Source organism: Camellia sinensis, chromosome 1, assembly GCF_055761805.1.
Source record: "Camellia sinensis isolate YWXY chromosome 1, ASM5576180v1, whole genome shotgun sequence".
Classification (NCBI taxonomy): Eukaryota; Viridiplantae; Streptophyta; class Magnoliopsida; order Ericales; family Theaceae; genus Camellia; species Camellia sinensis.
The window spans coordinates 70,817,600-70,823,600 of NC_138961.1; positions in this window are offsets into that span (position 1 = coordinate 70,817,600).

Sequence of the window (6,001 nt, forward strand, 5' to 3'; positions counted from 1 at the left end):
ATTAGACTTTCGCTAACACCAATGATATTACGCCACGTGTGTAGCTATAGGGGCGCGGTTTTGGTGCAGGAAAAATAGTTGAGGGCCATAAAAGTGATACTTTAATGAAAAATGAGTGAGAGTATTAATTAGTGCTACGATTAATGATGTGGTAGTAGGTTTTATCATGAATAATTTGATGTTTTGACTTTAGTGTTGTATTTTTTTTTTATTTATTGAGTGTCATGTTATTAGTGGTCTTTTTAGAACTCCAAAATTAGTGGTCTCTATTATTGTTGTACTTTAATAGCACCATGGTGTCCTTGTTGTGGTGTTGAATTGGAAACGTTGGATCACATCTTCTGCTTCGATGTCCTGGTTCACAACTTGTTTGGAAATGCTCTCCGCTTCGATTGGAATGGCCTTCACATATTACGTTGGATTGTTTCTCCGAGTGGTGGCACTATCTTGAACATCATCTAGCTAGTGCGGAGCAAGGGGATAAGATTCTTCATTTGGCCTGTTATATTTGTTGGGCCCTTTGGAAGTCTCGGAATGCTTGGGTTTTCTCCCAAATTCGCCAAATGCCACCATTCATCTCCAGCTTGGCTGTGGCGGAATGGATTGAATTTTCTGATGTCTTGGATTTGGACTCTCGTGAGTAAACATCATCCTTGCCGAGTGTTTCTAGCACCGCACTGTCCCATGACATTCCTCCTATTAACCGTTGGGTGTGTCTTCCTTCTGGTTATATCAAACTGAATGTAGATGCAAGTACAAGAGAAAGGGATTTTCAGGCTGGAATTGGCATTGTGAGACGAACTTCGATGGGTGCCATTTTGTTCATCAAATCTATCCCTTTATCTACTTGTCCTTCCCCTAGAGTGCTTGAAGCTCTGGCAGTTTGAGAAGCCTTACAGCAGGTATTATTTGGTCAACATCGCCATATAATTGTTGAAGGTGATGCTAAGACAGTATATCAGAGCCTTAATGGTGAAATACACCCTCCTCAAGACATTGTTGTGATTGTGCAAGACTGTCGAACATTAAGTCTTTCTTTCCATTCAATCTGTTCTCGTTTTGTTCCTCGTATTTGTAATGGTGTAGCTCATGATATTGTGCACCATGCACTGTCAATTGATAAGACTCGAGTGTGGGAAGTTTGTTTTCCATCTTGGTGTTTACACTCTCATCAATCTGATATATAGCGATCCCGATTTTTTCCCTTGGTTGTTTAACTGTAATCCGAACTCCGTTCTGTGGTTGTGTTGTCGTCTTATTATCGTATCTATCCTTTACTCTTAGTGTTTGAGTTTTAGGATGTGTTGGGCATGTTCCGAACAGGTGGATTGAGTTTTGGTCTCTAGTGTTATTGCCCTGGATTTTGGTGTTACGCTCGAGCGGATCATTCGGCGCTCGAGTGGAGTTTGGTTTTTGGTTGTCCGCTCGAGCGGGTCTTATTACGCTCGAGCGGGGTTTACACACTTCCAGTATTTCGTGGCCCTACAGAACTTCTGCAGGTGTGTTTTCTACGCTCGAGTGGGTTTCCTTGCGCTCGAGCGAGTCGTGCTCGAGCGGGATTGTTGGCGCTCGAGCGGGTAGTTCTTTTTTTGAAAAGTTCTGGGAGATGAAAATCTGCGCTCGAGCGGACTGGTTCTTCACGCTTGAGCGAATGTGTTTTGCTTTTGTTTCTTGGCGCTCGAGCGGTCATCCTTACGCTCGAGCGGTACCAGATATTTGTGCTTAACGCTCGAGCGTTCTATTCTCCGCTCGAGCGGGTCGTGCGTATATGAGTTATCCGCTGGGTGATTTTAAATCACTTTTCACTTTTCTTTCTCTCTCCTACTTTTTCTAAAACCCATTTTTGAGAGCCTCTCTCTCTAGAAACTCCCTTCTCTCTAGGGTTTGATCTAGTTAGAGTGTCCTCCTTCTCTTCGGCCTTTGTTAAAGTTGTGTTGATCGTCGAGGGCTATCTTTTGATCCGAAAATATTGAGTTTTGAAGCACGTTGAGTTTCTTCGTCTTCTCCATTGAGTATCATCTTTTGAGGTAGGGATATCCTACTCCTCCTTATGAATTTTGTCTTTAGATTTTAGCATTTTGATATGTTGGGTGTTGTTGGGTAGATTTGAGAAAGTTTGGGCCTTTTGTGTAATTTTACAAAAAAATTGGGGTTTTGTTTGGAATAAACCTATATGCAAGTTTGGTAAAAAAGGGAAAGAGTTGGATGATGGATTGTGGATGAAAGTGGAACCTTAGAATTGTTTTGTTAATTAAGGTAATTTGCCCTAATTGTTTTAATTAATTAATGTATATAATTGATTAAAGGAAATGAGGAATTGAATTGGAAATATTGAAATTGGGAATGTATGGGACTAAAGGGTGTAGTTAAATCACTTATTGCTGACCTAATTGAAATGTTGATATACTATCCATTTGTGCATTTATTTCCTGTTTAGAAATAATTGCTCTGGGTTACCGGTAGAGGATAGTATTGATTGTTGTAGACAATGCATGATGATTAGGCAAACTAAAACTAATCAATCAGATATGTCATAGAGTATGACGGTTGATAGAATACATTAACTTTATGTATTGATTGATTATGTATATGATTCTGTGTTTATATGCATTGCTTGTGTATGAGAGGAGATGGGGGATGTACTCCACGGTTTAGGGGAAGATGGGGGATGTACCTCTAAGCCGGTTAATGGTTAAGGGAAGATAGGGGATGGACCCAGGGATGCAGCTCATATGCTCTCCTATTGAAGTGTTGATACAGCTCATATGCTTATCTGTTGAAGTTTTGATATAGTTCATATGCTTATCTGTTGTAGTAGTGATATAGCTCATATGCTTATCTATTGAAAAGTTTGTTTGATTTGATATAGCACTAAAATGTATATCATCATCGTTTGGGAAGTATAGAAGTAGTTTATGTGTTATTGATACAACACCAAAATGTGTATCCGCCTTGAATTTCGAAAGTGTTCTAGTGATGAACTATAATCTCATCAAATGTTTTGGCCAGAGTACTGGGCCTTGTTTTCAAACTCAAAGTTGAATGAGAAATGGAAAGTGAATTGTAACATAGACTTGACTGTCATGGAAGTGTAAGTATTGACCATCTATCAGTTGCTAATCTTTTAGGCTTTGTTCATATTCGGTTTAGTATATTTCTATTGAGCTGTGGCTCACCCTATATGGGAACATCATTTTCAGGGTACAAGTAGCATGCCACATCTGAGGACATAGCTTGGGAGGCTAGAGGCAGACATACTTTTGTTGCCTTATTTTTCTTGATTGTATTACATATAGATTTAAGCCAGGACTTTATGTGTAATTAAGTTAGCACTCTCTTTTGTAACCAAGTGTTAACTTGGAAAGCTGTAAGCCCGTAGGGCATTTGCTTTTGTTATAAACATGTAATACTTTTGTAATGAAATACTCTGATGAATAGATGAATGTGGACTTTTATGTATCAATGCATGTCTCTATATGGATGGGTTTAATGTTATTATTTTGAGGGCGTCACAACTTGGTATCAGAGCATACCGGGTTCGAATACTTTGGGTACGTAGGAAGTGATTAGTATCACAATGGGTTTGTCTCGCTTGTTAGAGACTTAGACGTAATGTTATGTACTTATGTGATAACATGTTTATGTGATTATTTGGGTATGTAATGTAGTTTCTTGGATGTTGATTGGATCCTTGGGTTTCTGGGAGTCCTGTTGGAAAGGCACTTGATCAATGTTGTTTCTGACCGGAACTCTAGTAACGCCTCGGGACTATCATTATCCAGAAATGAAATTCGTAAATGCTTATGTGTTTATGTGCTTACATGGAGTGAATTACAGTTGTCCATGTATTAGGACGTGAGTGTTTAGCTTCGGTACATGTATGAGTGTGCTAACGTGTCTCTATTACTTTTTCTAGGATGCCTAGACGAGAAAGTTGCGATTTCCCTCATTCCGCTCTGGAAGAGTTGCGGAAATAGTTTGTGGGGTTACGCCAAGGTACTACACCTTTGGTGCGGTTTGAAAGATGGTTTGCTAACCTGTCGAGGTTTGCTCTAGAATTGGTGGAGACGGAGGATTGTGTTGTTTCGAGTTTGAGAGTAAGCTGCATGACGACATCCGTGTAAGGATAGCGGGGTCTTGGCATAAAAGATATAGTGTGCTTGTTGAGGCAGCTGCCCATGTAGAGGTTGCGGTGCTAGCAATGGGGCAGAGTGGGGAGGGAGCCATCTCGGCAACTCCCGTGACTCAGGGTGTTGGTAGGCCTTTCAAGAGGCAGAGGGGTTTAAACCCGCAACAGGGAGGTCGGACTAGAACTACCCTTCCAGTGTCGGATTTGGGTTCGGGAGAATGTAAACAGAGAGGTGTCATTTGTTTCAAATGCGGTCTACTGGGCCACAAGGTTTCGAGTTGCCCACAGAGGAAGGGGGCAGGGTTAGCAGTTCAACCAGTAGTTGTACCTCCAGGATCATCTAACCAGCCGGGTTTTGGGCCGATCAAATGCTCAGTGGAGAGGCAGTTGTTGGGGTCTTCATCAGCCCAGATTCGGAACCAGTCTCGTGCTCAGGCACCGCCTACTTGTTGGGGGTGTAATCAGCCGGGTCATATTCAACGTTTCTATACTCAGCCGGGAGCTTCTTTAGGGGTTTTGCAACCTAGCCAGGCTCAGTTTCATTCGACTGGGCAGGAACAGCATCGGTTTGGGGGACTAGCAGGCCAGATTGTGAGGGCCTCAGTAGAGTCGAGTTCCCAAGCCCCAGTTGGGGAAGTTTGTAGTTGTTCCAGGTGTGGACAGAGGGGGCACGTCAGTAGTTCTTGTCCGTGGCTTGTAAGCTCGTAGGTTATCTTATGTTTGGGGATGACCAACTTCGGCGGTCCAGCAAGGGACGGTAGTGGTAGTAATACCGATGGGATGGTTTTGTTTTGACTAATCCGTTTTGTAATCAGTGGATTATTGTTTTGTGATCATTGGGTTATGTTGTGTAACCAATGTGTTTTGGGAATGTTGAAACATTTAAACTGTTTGTTTATCTATATATATATATATATATATATATATATATACGTATATGCTTTGTGTGTTAATTTCCCTAGATTAGGTGAATTGGAGCATGTTGTAGCTCTAAAGTTTTATTAATGTAATAAGTTGCTGTAAAACCATAAAACTTTGGTATCAATGCCCTTTTTATGCGTGCGTTTTGGTTTGGGAGAAATGAGGACTGATGAGCCATGCGTTCAAATTCGAAAGGATTACTGAGAGATGTTTATCTTAATCAGGATTGCAAGGAGGCGAGAACAGTTATACTTACCGGGTGTTCGAAATTTCATTAGCGTTATCTATTTGACCTTATGTGCGTGAAAGTGATGTTGATCTACTGTCGTGAGGACTCCTCGAGGGGGATGTGAAGTGTGCGAGTAATACTAGGTGTAGTATGTATTTAACATGGTGCTTTACGAGGGCATAGTGCATAACCTTATTAGGAATAGACTTGTACCGTCGTGGTAGATAACGCTGCCGAATTGGCGTATGTACTGGTTGGTTGTTTCGATTGAGGGAGTGTTAGCCCCTACATGAGGGTATGGTTGTTGGCATCAGGGAGTGATGTATTGTAAGCAGTTGGTGCTCGGGTAGTAGTATATGAGTATTTCCTAAGTCTTTGGGCCCCTTTATTACGATCGAAAGTGATAGATTTGTACCTTAATACTGGTTAGGTCGGGAGATGCTATCGTAAGGGTTGATTGGGTGTACAGCCCGCAGTTAGGGTGTGATCCGTAGATGGAGTCACAGTGGTATGGTATTTGTGGATAGAGATGTGGGTTAATAGTGAGGAGGGTGAGGACCTTTACTCTGCTGAATAGTTAGGATGGTGAATCTTTGAAAGCCTAGTTGGCGACATGCGATAGTGTCGGGGTTGGTTCATGGTGGTTGCCTAGCGATAGCTTTGACTAGTGGTTTAGCACGGAGGCCGGGCCTCTAGAGGGTACTCTCGAGATGGGTGGCAAG